Source organism: Pteropus medius, unplaced genomic scaffold, assembly GCF_902729225.1.
Source record: "Pteropus medius unplaced genomic scaffold, Ma_sr-lr_union100, whole genome shotgun sequence".
In the NCBI taxonomy this organism is placed as follows: Eukaryota; Metazoa; Chordata; class Mammalia; order Chiroptera; family Pteropodidae; genus Pteropus; species Pteropus medius.
In genome coordinates, this window is record NW_024351543.1 from 1,599,807 (window position 1) to 1,619,654 (window position 19,848).

Sequence of the window (19,848 nt, forward strand, 5' to 3'; positions counted from 1 at the left end):
TTAATTTCAGCTATTCTGCTGAATGTGTAGTGGCATCTCTTTATGGCTTTAACTTGTAATTTTCTAATAACTGAAACTTGAGCATATTTTCATGTACTTATTGACCATTCTTCTATCTAATTTAGTGAAGGGTCCAAATATTTAGTTCACTTTTTAATGCATTATCTTATTTATTGGGTGAAAGAGTTTTTATGTACTCTGAATACAAAGAAATTGTCAAATATATGTACTGCAAATATTTTCCTATAGTACGTGGCCTACATTTTCATTTTTCAAAGATCAATTTTTAATTTTTTAATTTTGATAACATTTATTTTATCTTTTACTTTCTGTTATAGTTCATGTGTTTGGTACCCTTCAGAAAGTTTTGCCTTCTACAAGGTTGCAAACATTTTCTCCTGTCTTCTAGAAAATTTTTAGAATTAACTAGTTGTACTAGTATCATTTATTAGGGATTTTTCTCTTCCTGCTGAATTATCTAGGCACCTTTGCCAAAAATCTACTAGCCATATACATGTATCTATTTCTCAGTTCTATATTATTACACATTGACCTATATGTCTATCTTTATGTAAAAAACAGTCTAATCTATAATACTGTTGCTTTAGAGTAAGTTTTGAAAACAGATAATACAAGTCCTTCTACTTTTTTCATTTAAAAAAATTATCTCAACTAGGTCATTTACATTACCAAGTAAATTTTTAAAATATCTTATCAAATTTTTTTTAAAGCTTGCTTTAATTTTAATTAGGATTGCATTAGGAAAAATCAACACGGTAAACAATATTGAGTTTTTGGATCCATGAACATGGTTTATCTTTCTTCATATTTAGGTCATCTTTAATTTCTCGGAGTAATATTTTATCAGCTTTCAATGTACAAATCATCAATATCTATATCTATATTCTATCTATACAGAGTTAATTTTATACCTAAATGTATTTGATTTTTATGCTATTGTAAATGGCATTTTATATTTCCTTTTCTAATTGTTTGCTATTAATATAATGTAATATAATTGATTTTTGTATATTTATCTTGTACCCTGCAATTATGATAAATTGTCTTATTAGGTCTAGTGGCTTTTGTAGATTCATAGGATTTTATAGAAATCTTGTTTATATGAACAAGATCATGTCATTTGTGAATGAATAAAGTTTACTTCTTCCTTTCCAACACTGATGCCTTTCTTTCTTTTGCTTTATTGTGCATGATCTCCAGAATGTTAAATAAAAGTAGTTGGAGTGAATATGAGGACCTTGTTACTGATACTCATAGGAAAGCATTTAGTCGTTCATCATTAAGTATTATGTTAACTATGTATTTCAGTGAATTTGTCCATTTCATTTAAGTTGCTGAATTATTGGCATACAATTGTTCACACAATATTCCTATTACTCATGTAATATATATAAGATCTGTAGTTATTTCCTTCTTTCGCTACTGATATTGACAATTTGTACCTTCTCTTTTTTTCATGATCAGAGTACCTAAAAGTTTATCAATTTTATCCATAATTTAAAAGAACTATGTTTTCATTCATTTTTTTTACTTTTTACATATTTAACTTATTTTATTTTCAGTTTTACTACTCCCTCACTCCTAGTTACTTTAGTGTCAATTTGCCATTTTTGTCTAACTCCTTAAGGCAGAAGCTTAGATCACTGATTGTAGATCTTTCTTATTTATAATATAAGAATTTAAAGCTACAATTTTTCTCCTAACACTGTTTTAGCTGCATACCAAAATATTTAATATTTTATGTTTTCAGTATAATTTTGTTTAAAATATTTTTAAATTTCCCTGGCGTAGTGAGTTGAATGATAGCCCCAAATATAAATCCATATCTTAACTCCTGGAATCTGTGAATATTACCATATGGCAAAAAGGTAAAAAATTACCTTAATGGCAAAAGATGTGATTAAGCATCTTAAGAGGAGCTTATCCTGGATTACCTAGGTGGGCTCTAATTGCAATCACAGGTATTCTTATGAGAGAGAGACAGAAGGAGTCTTCACACAGACACAAAGAAGATATGGATACAATCCAAGGAATGGCCACAATCCAAGGAATGCCAACAGCTACTAGAAGCTGGAAGACACAATGAATATAGTCTTCCCTAGAGCCTTCAGAGGGAGTGCACCCCTGTGAGTGCTTTGATTTTGGCTCAGTATGGATTTTTAGGTACTTCTGGTCTCAAGAATTATGAGAGAATAAATTTATGTTGTTTTAAGCCATCCAGTTTGTGATAATTTGTTACAGAAGCTCTGGGAAAATAACACTTCTGGTGATTTGACTTTTGATCTACGTGTTTAGAAGTGTGTTTCAGTTGCAAATATTTGAAATGTTACAGATTTTTTATTTCTAATTTAATTCTGCTGTATGAGATATATATTTGTATAATTTCAATCACTTAAAATTTATTGACACTTGCTTTATTGCCTAGCATATAGTCTATCTTGGTGAATGCTTCATGTGTACCTGAAAACAATGTGTATTTTGCTCTTGTTGGATGTAAGATTCTATAAATGTCAATTAAGTCAAACTGGCAGATAGTGTTGCTTAAGTCTTCTATATTCTCACTAATTTTTTTTGTATATTTATCTTATTAATTACTAAGAGTGTTGAAATCTGCAAGAATAATTATCAGTTTTTACTCTCATTTTTATTAATTTTTGCTTCATTTAAGTTCTGTAATAAGGCGCCTGCATATTTAGGATTTTTATATCCTTTCAATTAATTGATCTTTGTTTATAACATATGTATGGCAACATTCTAAGTCCTAAAGTGTATTTTTATTATTCAGATATTATTGGGATATTAATATAGCCACTCAGCTTTCTTATGATTACAGTTTGCATGGCATATCTTTTTCTATCCTTTTATTTTTAATCTACCTTTGCTTTTCTATTTAAAATAGGAATCTTATAAGATAGCATGCAGTTGAGTTTTACTTTTTTATCTTGTTTGAAAATCTGTCTTTTAGACTGTTTGATGTATTTAATGATATTAATTGATATGTGTTAGTCTACTATCTTGCTATTTCTTTCCAATTTGTCCTATCTTTTTTCTCTCTTTTTCTGCCTTCTTTTGAACTAGCTGAATACTTCATGTTCCATTTTATCTCCATTTGTGGATTATTAGTTATACTTCTTTGTGTTATCTTAAAATAATTATTCTAGGGTTTATAATACGTAACTTTAAGTTATCAAGTCTATCTTAGAAAAATACTATACCACTTACATATGATGTCAGACTCCTCCAACAATATACTTCCATTTACCTGTTCGTATCATCATTTATGTAATTTATGTCAAATATTTTACTTTTATTTATAACACATTAGGCTTTTTAGCCATAATTATAAATAAAATTTTTTAAAAAGAAAAAGTATTTTATATTAATCCATAAATTTTCTGTTCCTGGTATTCTTCACTCCTCTGTATTATTAAAAATTTTCCATCTGGTATCATTTTCCTTATTTTTAAGTATTCCCTTTAAAACTTCTTGCATTCTTGTCTGTGGATGATGGTTCCTCTCTGAGCTTTTGTTTGTCCAAAAAAGCCTTTATTTTTTCTAAAAAAAAGCCTTTATTTTATAGAATTTTAGGTTGACTTTATTTTCTTCTAGTTTACATAGTTTCTGACAAGAAGTCTTTGATAATTATCTCTTATCTCTGTATATAATACAGGTTTCCTCTATCTCCTTTTGAGATTTTTTTCCTAATTGATGGCAATTTGAACATGATGTGTCTTGTTATGATTTTCTTTGTTTTTATCCTGTTTATATTTGAAATCCTTGGATCATTAGATATATATTTTTAATCAAATTTGAAACACTTTCAGCCATTAATTGTTCAAGTATTTGTTCTGCCTTTTCCTCCCTGTTAAGAACCAACTTATGTGTCAACAGCATAAGTAATAACAAATGTTGGAGAGGATGTAAAAAAAAGAAACTCTCATATTGCTGGTGGGACTGCAAATTGGTACAGGCACTATGGAAAACAGTATGGAGGTTCTTCAAAAAAATAGAAATTGGTTTACTATATGATCCAGCAATCCCTCTACTGGGTATTTACCCCAAAGACTTGAAAACCCATAACCGAAAAGATATTTGTACACCAATGTTCATAGCAGCATTATTCACAGTGGCCGGGACATGGAAGCAACTGAAGTGTCCAATGATAGATGACTGGATAAAGAAGATGTGGTACATATATACAATGGAATATTACTCAGCCATAAGAAGAGATGAAATTTGCAACAACGTGAAACAACCTCAAGATAATTATGCTTAACAAAATAAGCCAGACAGAAAAAGTTGAAAATCACACTTATATGTGGGATATAAACTTAAAAGTAACAAACCGGACAGAGACTCATGGACATGGACAATAGACTAGGGGTTACCAGGGGGTAAGGAGGGAGTAAGGAGGTGGGAGGTAGATGAGGTAAAAGGGGTCAAATATGTGGTAACAGAAACAAATCTAACTATGAGGAGGTGAACACACAATGTAAATATATATATGCCTTATTGTTAAAATGTGCAGCTGAAACTTACTGGATTTTGTTAACCAATGTTACCATAAAAATAAATAAATAAATAAATAAATAATAAGTAAAACAAATAAATAAATAAGAATCTATATATGTGTTAAACTGCTTAATAATGTCCCATAGATCTCTGAGGCTGTATTTCTTTGTCGTTACTGTGTTTTAATTTTTTTAATCTGCATGCTTTAGATTGAATAGTTTCTGTTGCTAAGTCTTCACAGTCACTGAGATTTTTTCTGTAGTATCTAATCTCCTGTTATACCAATACAGTAAATGTTTTATTCCAAGTATGTTATTTTTCAACTGTAAAAGTTCCATTTGATTCCCTTTTATAGCACCCATTTCTCTTCATAGTCATGTTTTCCTTTAAATCTTTGATCATATTTTATAATAGCCGTTTAAAAATATTTTTCTTTGAATTCTATTATCTCTGTCATTTCTAGATCTGTGTTCATTGATGATTTTTCTCCTGGTTATCTCCTGGTTATGTGTCACATTTTCCAGCTTTTTCTCATGTAAAATAAATTTTAGTTTAATGATAGTTGTCAATTTTAAGTTGTCGAGTGCTGAATTTTGTTGAAGTCCTTTAAAGTTTTAGGTATTTTCTTGAAGGCTGCTTTAATAGCTTATAAATCAGTTTGATTCTTTTGACTTTTTTTTTTTTTACATTCTTATAGGGCAGGTCTAGAGTAGCCTCAATTTGGGGGAGATTCTCATTCTCCATGCTATTAACAAGGTTTCTCTATTTTGGCTGAACGAAACTAGAACATCTCCAACCCTTGTATAAACTCTGGGAGTGGTTCTTTTATGAGCTTTCTGGTTGTTATTAGCCCAGCCTCCTGGAGGTTTACACAAAATATGCACAGTTTAGAATTTAGTAACAGATTCAAGGCAATGCCTTTGAAAATTTCAGTTCTTTCTCTTTGTTTCCCTCCCCTGAAGTATTCTACCCTACTAATTCCACTTCCTCCGTCTTCCTGAACTTCAATTTCTGTCTTCTTCAAATAGTGATCGTTGTGCTCCTTTTAGATTCCCCCTCTCTGCACCATGGTCAGGAAAACATATCCAGGCACGAAACATAATGCTTTCAGTGCATCATAAGATAGCATTAGTTTTTTTAAATATTGGCCTCTCTTCATTGTTTCATACACATTTCAAGATTTATTTTCAAGAACCATGTCTTTTGAAAATGGCATGCTTTCATATAGAGAGAACCCTATAGATTCCACAAAAAAAAACTATTAGAACTAAGAAATGAATTCAGCAATATAGCTGAATACAAAATTAATATTCAGAAATCAGTTGCATATTTATACACCAATAACTAACAGAAAGAGAAATTAAGAAAAAAATCCCATCAACAGTTGTATCAAAAAGGATAAAATACTTAGGAATAAATTTAACCAAGGAGGTAAAAGACTTGTACTCGAAAAACTATAAGACACTGAAGAAAGAAACTGGAGAAGATATAAATAAATGGAAGGAAATACCATGCTCGTAAATAAGAATTAACATCATTAAAATGTCCATACTACTCAAAGTAATCTCTATCAAAATACCAATGACATTTTTTACAGAACTAGAATAAATAATCCTAAAAGTTCCATGGAACCACGAAAGACCCTGAATAGCCAAAGCACTCTTAAGAAAGAAAACAAAGTTGGAGGTAACATACTACCTGATAACAAACTATACTACGAGGCTATACTAATCAAAACAGCAGAGTACTGGCATCAAAACAGATACATAATCAATGGAACAGAATAGGAAATCCAGAAATAAACTCATAACTATACAATTAATCTATGACAAAGGAGGCAAGAATATACAATGGTGTGGAGACAGTCTCTTCAAAAATAGTGTCAGGAAAACTGAATAGACACATGCAAAAGAATGAAACTGGGTCACTTTCTTACATCATATACAAGAATAAACTCAAAATGGATTAAAGACGTAAATGTAAGACCCAAAACTATAAAACTTCTAGAAGAAAACATAGGGAGTAATCTCTGACATTGCTCTTAGCAACATTTTTTTTGGATATGTCTCCTCAGGCAAGAGAAACAAAAGAAAAAATAATAAATGAGACTACAACAAACTAAAAAGTTTTTGCACAGTGAAGGAAACCATCAACAAAACAAAAAGACAACCTACTGAATGGGAGAATATATCTGCCAATGATACATCCTATAAGGGGTTAATATCCGAAATGTATAAAGGACTCATACAACTTAACACTAAAAAAAACACAAATAAACAATCCAATTAAAAAATGGGCAGAGGTCGGATGTGGTTCCATAGTGTAGTGGTTAGAAGGTCTGCTTCACATGCAGAAGGTCCTGGGTTCACGCCCTAACGGAGCCTTGGTCCATGGTCCATGGTCCACGGAACAAGCCCAATGTCTGATATCAGAAGTTAAGCAGGGTCAGGCCTGGTTAGTATTTGGATGGGAGACCACCTAGGAAGACCAAGTGCTGTAGGCATAAATAATAATAATAATAATAAATAATAATTTAAAAAATGCACAGAGGACTTGAATAGACATTTTTCCAAAGAGGACATATAGATGGCCAACAGACATATGAAAAAATGCTCAACTTCATTAATCATCAGGGAAATGCAAATTAAAACCATGAGATATTGCCTCACTTGTCAGAATGGCTAGCATCAATAAATCAACAAACAGTAATTGTTGACGAGGATGTGGAGAAAAGGGAACCCTCGTGCACTCTTGGTAGAATTGCAAATTTGTATAGCCACTATGAAAAACGGTATGGAGTTTCCTCGAAAAATTAAAAATAAAACTACCATGTACTCAGCAATTTCACTTCTAGTTATTTATCCAAAGAAATCTAAAACACTAATACAAAGAGATATATGCACCCTTATACTCTGCAGTATTATTTACAATAGCCAAGATATTGAAGCAAATTAGTGTCCATCGTTGGATGGATGCATGGATAAAGAGGATGTGGTCCATATATACAATGGGATAGTACTCAGCCAAGAAAAAGAATGAAATTTTGCCATTTGTGACAACACGGATGGACTTAGAGGGTATTAAGCTAAGTGAAATAAGTCAGACAGAGACAAATATTGTATGATTTCACTTATATATGGAATCTAAAAAGCAAAATAAATGAAAAAACTCATAGACACAGAGAACAAATTGATGGATACCAGATAGGAGGATGCCAGATGGAGGGATGGCTAAAAAAGGTGGAGAGATTAAGAATTACAAATTGCCAGTTATAAAAACAGTCACAGGGATGTAAAGTACAACATAGGAAATATAATCAGTAATACTGTAATAACTATATATGGTGTCGGTTGGGTACTAGACTTATCAGGGTGATCACCTCCTAAGTTATCTAAATGTCTAACCACCATGTTGTACACCTGAAACTAATATTGTATATCAACTGTAATTAAAAAATAAAAAATTAATTTTTTTTAAAAAGAGAAAGACCAAAAAAGAAAAAAACCATGTCTTTCATGTAGTACCTAAGTATGATGTTAATATTTTGAAACAAAATATAGAAATTGTTGATTTGCATTCAAGTTCATCTTTGAATAATCTTGAAACTTTATAGAAATTCTTTGTTTTCATCCAAATCACTGATATCTAAAGTAACAATGACACAATAAAGTCAAAGACATCACTCGATATCTTCCTCTGAGTACACCTATGTTTTAGTCATACTGAATTGTGTATTATTACACAAACGAACTTCTCTTAACACCTATTTTTTGTGCTGTTGCTTTGTTTTATCTCTTAACAGTACAGACTCTAGAGTAAACTGCTTAAGTTCAAATCCTAACTTCAACAATTTATAGAGCACGTTATACTTAATTGTCTGTACCTTAGTATTATCATTTTTAGTATAGGAATAATAATGCAGAATCTGTCTCAAAACGATTTTTGTGAAGAATAAATAGAACAGAGTATATAGTCAATAAATGTGAGCTAATGTTATTACTTGCAAACCTTTTCCCTATTTCCTTATATAGATCCTATTCATAATTCAAGGTCCAGTTAAAATGCCACCTCTACAGGAAATCTCTCCCCTAGATCCAAGTTCAGTGTATGTTTTCTTAAGTAGGTCATTAATAAATATTTACCAAAAACAAACAAAATCAAATATGACTGAGTAAAGTTTTTCAAATAGTTATGAATCCACCTAAATCTACTGCCATCATTTTGTCAAAGCCCTTGCTTATACCAAGATACATATGTTTGCAAAATGTTCTTACCTAATAACCTAGTTAACTTTATCAAAAAAAGGGGAAATGAGATTAGTATGACATGACTTGCTCTTGGTGAAATAATAATGTGGCTCTTAATAATCACCTTGGTTTCTACATGCTCACAAATAATCTATTTAATATTTCATTTCAGAATTTTGCTGGAGATAAACAAATTTAATTCTGTAGATTACAAAATTTATCTTTATTTTATCTTTAAGATTTTATATATTTGCTTATATCCAGTATTTTATATCTTCCAACTCTCCAGATGTGATCATATCTGGAAATTATAAATTTCAGTGGGAAAAGCATAGGCTTTGGAGCAAAGGCCCTTAGGTTTGGATTCTAAGTGCTTTGATGGATAGACAGCTGTGTGGCTTGGAAAAATTATTTAATTTCAGTTAACACATCTATAAATAAAGGTAATAGCATCTTCTCGAGCATAGTAAATATTAAATGAGATTAAGTGACAAAGTCTGACCTAGTGCCTACTATTCAAAAATTCTTTGTTTGCTTTTCTCTTTCCTCACCTATAAAAATAGGAATAATTATAACTCCTTACTTAGAATCACCATAAAGATCCAATAAAAAAATATATTAACAATGCTTTAAAAAACATATTATATAAACATACAGGGTTTTAAATTATGGTTATTCTGAAATAAAATTTGCCAAACTTTGAAATTTTAAATTTGCCAAAATGGTGTCTTACTAACCAATTAAATCACTGATTTCTATTCCCTCCTTCCAATATGAAGATTATTCCTCTTAGCAGAGAATACCAGCAAAGCAAGTTCATAATCTCTTCCTTCTCTGTATCACCTCCTAACATTATGTCATATTCTTCTAAGTAATGGCTCTATCTATTCAGTATAAGGTCGCTTTTCATATCCTTCTAAAAGTCTATGATTCTAAAAGAATAAATAAGTGTTATTGGACATAGAGAAGAGAGCTAGAAAAAATGTCACAGATTTTCACAAATAGAAAATATTTAATTAGGATATCCTAAAAAAACAATTATTAAGTATCATGAACAGTAATAGTCAAATTTTTTATGGTGAAAATATTTCAGTGTATCTGAGTATACATTGATTTTTTTTTTTTCAGGCCATAAACATTAGTCTCTTCTACCAACTACTATACAAAAACTAAATAATATGCACTCTATGCCACAAAAAAAAAAAAATAGAAGTATATATTTCCATCTCTGTTAAATGACCAGAAAGTACTTTCTGACCCTGAACTTAGACTGACCATAATACAGAATCTGTCATTAAGTGTTCAGTCACACACATACACTCCAAACTGGTCCAACACTTCTATTATGCCAGTTGCCAGCATTGCCAGCCCCTTTGCCCTTCACTGCCTGGAGAATGTCCATCAGAAACAGGGAAGCAGAGCAAGCTGCCACAATGCACCATTGATGTTTGAGCAAGGCTGCCCAAGCAGCTGCAACAACAGGGCAACTCTTCAAAGTGTCAGCATTGAAACTTAGAATTCTCCCTCCCATACAACTATCAATGAAAACCTTTATAAGCTACAATCAATTACAAAATAAATCTTTGAGACAAATCATGTTCTTTCTTCATTTCTCCTGTCTTCCTCTCAACATCAAATGTCCTTGGTTTAAAAAAAAAAAAAATTCAAGGAGAAATTCCCCCTTTTTACCTCGGTCTCTGTCTCTGCCCCTCTTATGTTCTAAAAATTCTCTCAAGGAGGTTTAAGGATGTCTGCTAAACACTTTTGTTTACGTGTTCTGGGGTTTTTTTGTTCCTTTGTTGTCGGATTTTTGTTGTTGGGAGTTTTTTTATTTTAAAACTTCAAAAGCACTTGATATTTTGAGTACACTCATACCGGATTTTTTAGTAAAGGATGTTTTTGATTATTGAAAGATAATCTAAATTCTGAACTGCATGAACTGAATCATATAACCTCCATATTTTTATAAACCACAACAAAAGTGGTTTTACATTAGCTATAGATGAATAGGTAATGAGTCAGTGAACAGTTAAAAGCATTCCATGAGAATGCATAAACTACCCATGTGAAGTTTTTGATCTTAAGTATTTAGACATTATTTGGAATGAAGGGAAGCTATTCTTTGTTTAACAAGTGAACTATGCTTAATTTGTCTTATATGACTATACCTACAAAGCTAAATGAAAATTTACTCATGTTTTTTCTATTTCTCCTTAGCCATCAGTAGTTAATGACTTTCTTTTCTTTGGAACACTTACTTAAGGTCTGAGAATTGTAGCAACAACTTTTAAATTTCTCACCATTGCTTTTACCATGCAAACAACACATATACCTTTTAGAGATAAGAAGAAACCCCTCCAAATAACACTGATTCTCAAGAGACAGAATGTTCAAATTTCAGCTATGCCAGTGTATAAACAATTTAATTCTTCCAGATAAGTCAAATATGTACACTTCATCAATAGTTACTCCTTTTACTGAAAAATCAAAATCCAAAATACTTTCTAATCTCTTAGATTTTTTAAATTGTCATTTCTCATTGTTTTTAAAGGACTACATCTGTATAGTTTACTAATTAAACAGTACCGCAATATTTATTTTTTTAAAAAAAGGTTTAATAACAAGCTCCCAGGAAACAAATAATTTAGACATTGTTTTTTGACAAGGACATCAAATAAAAGATACTCTCCAAACTAGTTGGAAGGGACCTCATCAGGCACCTAACTACAAAAGGGCATCTACCTGTCTCTGACACCTGCCTCTGTCTACAATGGTTATCAAAATCCTCTAGAATGAGAAGCTGCTGACATCAGAGGTAGAAAGTTCTCCAAAGACATTGACAAGGCTTGTATATTGATACTGAACTCAGAAACCAGTTGTTTATCTTTACCTGTCTGCTAATGATATTAGGTCATAATAATAGTTATATTTCTTCTTTGGATTTTTCTATATAGTCCAACTTTTTATGATTATCAACATGTAAGATAACTGTTAATACTCTTTTTATGGCTTATGTAAATGTTACACTAGAAAATGCCAAACACAGAAAAATGAGACAAAAGCAAAACTCAGATCATAATATTTCACAGGACAGAAAAGATCCAGAATGTTTTGTCACGACGAACGCCGTAAGACCTGACTGCCTTCTTTTTATCTGCCCTTCCCGTTCTGGGAAAATTCAGCCTCAACTCAGATGCCATGGTTATAATATTGCCCTAACCCCAATGATCAACAAGATGACACGAATACCGAGACTTTCTAGGAATGAGCCTTCCTAGTGCCATGAGACCACACAATCACACCGAAAGGTTGGTCGTCAATGCATCCTTCAGATTGATTTATGACCAAAAGGGAGAATGGTGGTCGGAAAAAGAGGGTTCTAAGGAAAGTAACCTCACATGGTGATCTGATTACAAATTCCTAACTAGGCAGGTCATGGTAGGTAGTCATGTCCCAAGCATAAAGTTTCTTTGCCTTAAGCAAGCTCAGTCTATTGTTTCTGTGCATCTAGGTTAACACACCTTTGAAATAAGCCATAATCACCCTCATGAGAGCACATAATCTTGTTAACTATCCTGTAATCCAATCTCTGCCTTGCTTTCTCCCACCTTCATATAAACTTCCTTAAATTCCCTCCTTAATTTCAAATGCATAAAAGAAGCTGCAAAACTGTTATTCTCTGGGGCATTTGAGATATTGCACCTCAGCATATGTCACCGGTTTGGCACAAAAATAAACCCTTAGAAAAAATTTTAAAAAAAGAACCCGGAGCTCATATTTCAACCTTTGGAGCCCCCTCTCAAAATTCTCTCATTTTTATCTCTTTATCTCTAAATTATATGTTTATATTCTTATTATTTATTTGTAATTTGTAGACCTAATCTACTAATTTCCTGTCATGGAAGATAAAAGACAGCTCTCATACCATCTACTTTTCTTTTCATTCTCTCAATATTCAGCCAACCAGAATATTTTTCATATATTTCCTTTCCTGAGTAACAATTTTTCCTTCCTAGAGTTAATACTGCCACTGTTGTCCCCCATTCCCAAGCTCTGCAACAGAAATGTAAAACCTCTGAATGCATTTCACACTTTTAAGCATGAAGCATTCTATCAATTTCAAATCTGCCTTTTGAACACATCCTTTCCGGATTTTTTTCATCTTCCTGCTCAACTAAAGACCAATTATTCTTAAAATCAATCAATGCACAGGTGCTGTTCAGGAACTTCCTTTCATCCTTCTCATCTCGTTTTCATCACTTATTTCCCCAAAACTCTTTCTTCTTTTCTTATTTCTTCTCATTTGGATGTAGCACATCCTCCAAAAAGATTCCCGAGAAAGCAACCATGGAAGGTAAATTTAGAGGATCATGCATCCAAAAATGTCTTTTTTCTACCCTGACACCTGATTAACAGTTTGGCTAAGTATAGAATTACAATTTCAAAGCAATTTCCTCTAGAATTTTAAAGACACATCTTCTAGCTTTGACTGCTGCCATTAAGAAATCAGATACCATCGTGATTCTTGAGCCAATATATATGTAGTGTTTATATGTTCTCTCTAGAAGCTTCGATTATCTATATTGCTGGTATTCTAAAATATTCCAGTTATGTACTTAGTATAGATATGCTTTACATTTTTTTAAGGGGGGGGGGTGCACCCAGCAGACTCTGGGGCACACTGGAAACTCATGTTCTTTAGTTCTGAAAATTTTTATAATATAATTTTATTATCTCTTCTCCATCATTTTCTTTGCTCTCCCCTGTTTTCTCGAACTTAATCAGATTTTGGGCTTGTTAGCTGTCTGATTTTATTTTTTCTCTCCTATTTTCCATTTGACTTTTTGCTGTATTTTCAGGAAAACTTCAATCCTTCTATTAAAGTTATATCAGCTATTATAAGAGCATTGATTCTGACTATTCCTTTTTTATATCATCCTGTCATGTTTCATGGAAGTACTATCTTCTCCTGTCTCTCTGAGTATATTAATTATAATTTATTTTTACACTAGCTATTGTCTTCCATTAGAAATACTGCCTCCGACACTTTAGCCAAATCTGGAGCATGAACCAGCTTGCTTTCTCATTGGCAAGACATTCTGCGGGCACCTATATGTAACTTTCTCAGTTCTACTAATTCCTCCATCCACATTACATCTTCAAAAATCGTCTCTCTTTCAAATGTTGCTTCCTCTTCCTTCTGCTTGTGAATTCATATTTTCTTTAGCCTTTTACTCACATTGTTTAGCCCCTTACTAGGAAGGAACAAGGAAAAACGTGTTAAATCACCAGGTTTAACTGGAAGTCTGTTGTTAAAGTTTCTAAAGATGTTAATCCTACAGGTATAAGCTATTCACAGGGTCATAAAATCATCGGATTTTTACTGTTAAAAAGCTTCTCAGAGATCATTCAATTCAACCTTCTTATTTTAGAGGTGAGTAAATGGAAATCCAAAAAGGCTAAGTGATTTATGCAAGGTTATTTAACTAGCAATTCTCATACAGCTGGTACTTGAACTTGCCTTCCTTACCATACTGCCTCCTCACATAGGTAACTCCTTCGAGTAGCTACTCTCCAAGGACTCCCAGACACATCGTAAGGTTAAAACATTTGAATAAACCAGTCTAGTTTTTGGATAACAAAATGGGGGAAAACTGCCATTAAAGAAAATCTAGGAAATGACTCCAAAAATAAATATCTGATTCCAGACTATTTTCCACTAAAATTCCCTAACCAGTAGTTTCCCATGAAACTCATTCTCCTTACCCTGCTTCACTATGCCAGAGTTACTCTAATTTTTACTCTTTCAAGTCATAGGATCTCATCATGTTTTCTCAAAGCAAAGTAAATTTGTTTTAAATGCAACTGAACTATTTATATCCTTCCTTATTTCCCACCCTCACACTCTCCCCAACCTCAGGCTGGCCAGCAACCTGCTCCTCCAAATATAATCTTTTCTTCCACAAATAGCATCACACAGGTACTCAAGGGAAAATCTTGAGAGTCATCCTAACTTTATTTTTCCTAAATAGCACCCAATCCCTACCTCTCCATCTAGGTAGTCCCCAAATCTTGTCAATTCTACCTCTCTTAAAATCTCTTGAATCCATCTTAATGTTCCTCACAGCTTTACAGCTGGTTCAGTTCTGGCCCTCACTGTGTTTCATCTTGATTACCACTGTCTTCTAACTGGTCTTACAGACTCTAGTCTCTTCTCTTTACATCCTTTCTTCTTCAATCAATTGCTGAAGTATTTTTTTTTTCTCAACATAACTGGTCGTCCCCTTACTTAAAAACCTTCACTTGATCCCACTTCATTTCTAGCTCTTTAGCATGGCATACATCAGATATCTCGTGTAAGGCACCTGCACATCTCTCCATCTTCATCTCCTGTGGCTCCTAAGCTTGCATTTTATTGAACTAGAAGCTAGGTAAAAACCAAAAGACTTTTTGTTGAGTTTTCTATTCACACTGGATTTTCACTACCAAATAAAGAAGGAGCCAGATGAAAGAAAAGAGGGTGAAGTGTCAAACACCAGTATTATAAAGTACTTGATAAAGTTAATTTAACATAACATTTTATGTCCATATTTATAATATTTTATGTTATCTTTTGGGAATTATAATCTGTTTAAAGGTATTGGCGGTACATTAAATACAATATCTAGAACACTGAAGATGCATACTACATATATAATCATAACAATAATAATTAGACCTTTTAGATATAAAATAATTAAGTGATCAATACATTATTATAATAAAGGGCAAATCTAAAAATGTTTTATACAATAGCCACTAGATTACAAATTTTAGTAGGCAGGGGCCATGCTTTAATCATCTTTCCCTACTTTGACAAACACAATCCCTAGTATAGTAGGTAGCTGGTGAATGAATGAATGAATGATTAAATGAAATTATAGATAGCATGAATACATACTTTTTTAAAGTGTGTATATATTGAGCATATCTTTATATGAAACATCAGTCTGATTTTTGTTTGTGCATTTATTAAATCAATGGATAACAGCAAAAATTTTCAATATAACAAAAAACATATTATTTGAAAAACATGCAAATGAAAGATGTTCCCATTGTTAATCCTCTTATCTTTAGATTGTCCTTCATACATTTCTCCAATTCAGAAAAATGAGAACTTTCTTAGCTAGAAGTTGATCGAGTTATTGCCTTTCATATTATTGCAAAGATATCCAAACTGCCTTCTAAACAAAATAGAAAGAGCACCATTGTATATGCACATATACCTAATTGATCATTTCTTCTACCATATTAACCTTGGGTTCCATGATATTCTGACCACTAGTATGCACTAAAGCCAACTTGCCTACCTCAACTTTATTGTCGCAGCAAAACACTGCTACTACATATATGAGGTATTAACTCATCACCTGAAGTTTAGCAATGCATCCCAGGCCAGTTACAGAATTGCCTTAATCCATAACCTAAATTTTAAAATACTAAAGGGCTGGGCCCCAGGGATATGAGTCAGGAACACAGCACTATGAACATATCCACACTGAGACTGACTCTTTTCTCTGCATAGAAAGGTGCTTAGCAAGGGATTCTGAATATCATCTTGACTAAAAGAAATTTCATATGAAGAAGAAAATTCTCTTGAATCCTACCTCCTTAAAAATATCTTGTGAAACAAAAGGATATAATGGGTAGAGTCTTACTGGGTAGGAGCTTGAACACCTAGGCTATTGTACTTCAGCATAAAAACTGCTATTTTTCTGGGATACTATCTGGTTTTTATAACTAGATAGCTCTAAAATTTTGTTTTAACTTTAAGTAAGCTAAATATGTTAAAATTTGCTTTATTTTTTAAAAAAATATGGAAGTGCCATATAAATCATCTGTAGAAGGTGAATGGCATCATTTGTTTAAATAAAAATAATGATAAAAGAATTGGTTGATAGTGTATTCATCCTAATGCCACTGATACATAAACAAATATTAAAACAGTCAAACCAAGAAGGAAATTATCAGCAGTGTTGGCGTTGTCTCTGACCCTGAAGCTGAGCCTCTCTCTGATGGGAGCACCTTCTTAGGCAGGAAAACAGGATGTGCAATGACATGGAGATGTGTGTGGAGGCATTTGGAAAGAAGAGCAGGTAAAAGCTTAATTCTCCTCCAAAAAGCGGTTTTTAAATGTGGATTCATTAATGAAAATCTGTAACCTACCAGTCAAAAGAAGCATTTAGGAATTGATGGGATACAGTACAATGCTCACCCTTTCAATCAGTACTCGACTACCACACAACTATTGGAGTTTAGCTACTAGGAATTTTTTTCAAGATTGTATTTTCTTTTCCTTCTTTTTGTTCCCTATTTACAACTGAGAGATAACTATGTGAAGCTTAGTGTTTAAGTGAGAATCACCTTGGCTAGATCTTCGCTTAGCCTGGATAGGTGCCATGTAAAAAAGTATTCCGCGCAACTCCACCAATATGTTTTAAACTCTCCACATCCAAATCCTTTTGATAGTCTTCAGCTGAGATGACACCTAGCCCTTCCACTTATGTCTTACATTTTCAGGTCTCAACATTTCCAGAAAACAAGCAGTTATAGTCAAACTTCCTCTTCTCACAAATTCTGAAAAAAAGGGTGGAGCAGGAGTAGAAAATAAATCATTTCACTGCCAACCCAAACTGAATTAATATGTATTGCCACTAAAATATTTCAATAGCTAGTAGTAGTCATCCAGAAGATTATGTTTTTAATATAAGTATGCATAAGACTTACTGCAGATAGTCTCAAATGCTGCTGCTGCTGCTGCTGCTGATAGCTTTTTTAGTGCTTGTGTCAGGCACTGTTCTAGGTGTTATGCGTGTGTTATCTTATTTAATCTTAACACGCTCAAAAAAAAAAAGTCCTTGTTAGGTCAAATTATTTTCATCTTCATTTCACACAGGATACCGAGATACAGACAGAAGTCAGTTAATGCAATTTTAACATGTTTAGCATATTTAAAGTTAAAATATAAAATTTTAGACCTATTGGCCAACCTTTTGATATAGGACCAAGGGCTGTCATTGACTTCTGATTTGCTAAGTCATATTATTCTTCTTGCTTAAACTGTGCCACCACATATCATCTATTTAAAGTCAGTGAGAGTTTAAAGGTTTTGATTTATTTAAAGTCAGCGAATGCTTAAAGGGACTTACAAAGCAAGTTGAATGCAGGATCCTTCTAGATTTTTTACATTCATCCCTTACCCTGACTCCAGGCAACATTTCACAGTTGTCTAGCCCACACCTATTAGCCCGCAATTTGTTTTAGTGATTCACCTTTAAAAAGTCTTTCCAAAGCACTCAATTTAAATTTTATTAAACTGACAACACTTTATACTTTTTTACTCATATTTCATCAGTTTACGTAATTACATTACAATCGCACTTTTGACTGGAATAAACAAAATTGAAAACACACACAAATGTCTCTAGGTAAGCATACACCAGCAGGTAAACACATAAATAGAAATGCATCGTTTTTCAGAGAGTATCCTATTGTCCTGAAGCAAGGGTTGGCTAAGAGGGCTTCTACTATATTCATAACTTTCTTAATCACATAGAATACCATTTAATAAGTATATTATATTTCTAAAAGATTGGCTTTACAATTGAAAAATAAAATACAATTAAATTTGATAGAGGTTTATAATAACACCAAAATTCTATACTAGAAAGGTAACACGTTCCTTTTTATTTTTCTTAATTAGAAATTCTAGGTCTATGCCATGCTACCCTGAACAAGCCCGATCCCATCTGATCTCGGAAGCTAAGCAGGGTTAGGCCTGGTTAGTACTTGGATGGGAGACTACCTAGGAAGACCAGGTGCTGTAGGCATAAAAATAAAAAAAATAAGGGATTGTAAACTGACAAGGTCCTTGCAATCTATGAGGTCAATCAAGGGTTGCCTCACCTGAAAAAAAAGAAAAAGAGAAAAAGAAAAGAAAGAAAAAAAAGAAATTCTAGGAGACTCCTTCACTGATGAAAACTAAAATCACAAAATTCCATCCCAAACACAATTAAGTATAAGGAAGCCCATCCCAAAGTATGAGTGCGTGCACGTACATACACATACACACACACACACACACACACACACACACACACACACAATTAATAAATGAAGAAACTTAGGCTTTAAGAAGGAAACTTCCTAATAAAGGAAACCATCACTTATGTGGGAAAAACTGAATTTAAAGTTCAGGTTCAGCCACTTACTACTTGTTTGATATGGGATAAGATACTTCACCTCCCTGAGCTGCAGTATCTATCCTTATCTGAAAAAGGAGACAATAATACCTGTTTTCCCCATCTCACAGATCTATGGTCATAATTATATAAAATAAAATATATCGAAACACTCTGAAAACGATCAATCATCATACAGATATAGATTATTATTACTAGAAATCCTAGTTTGTATTTTGGACACGGAACTTTCGAGTCAGGAGAGGTCATTTCACAAATGGTGAAGCTGAGAGCCAAAAACCTAAATTACTTTCCTACTTACAGTGGCATGGATGACAGAGCAGAAAGAGAATTCTTGATCAATCAGGAACAGAATATCACAGTTATGTGAATGGGATCAACTGGAGATTCGTGGAAGCCAGAGTGCCCAGAATGAACTAATGCTGCAGTGTAGACTGTACAATAAATACTGGTAGTGACTTTGGTGAAGATATTAGAGATTAAAAAATCATCCCCAAAAATGTTCTACTACACCAAACACAGATTACTATTTCATCTTATACAACAAAATTTTGATGCCTTTTCAAACTAAAAAGAAAGAAAATTGAGAATTTGAGATAATTCTCTAATTTATGCTATACCTTTCTATTGGTCAGAATAATTAACCATAGGTTAGGAAGTTAAGAAAACAACAGGATGGACGTCAGTGAAGTTCAAGTACTTTAATTGGATTCTCTGGGTACAGTTTGTTTCCCTTTTTTCCTGGCCATTAATCCAGCAGGGGAAAGCGATCTAACAGAGCACCATGGCACGAAGGCACAGGCCCTGAGAGCCCGTCTCTCTATGAC

The 19,848-nt window shown here is 32.8% G+C and overlaps 1 long non-coding RNA gene and 1 pseudogene across 3 annotated transcripts in view; one reads left to right on the forward strand and one right to left on the reverse strand.

Moving 5' to 3' along the window:
- The window catches only part of LOC120586611 (uncharacterized), a 696,355-nt gene that overhangs the window by 613,254 nt on the left and 63,253 nt on the right, over positions 1–19,848 (reverse strand). The window lies entirely within an intron of this gene.
- Positions 18,532–18,649, forward strand: LOC120586908 (uncharacterized; annotated as a pseudogene).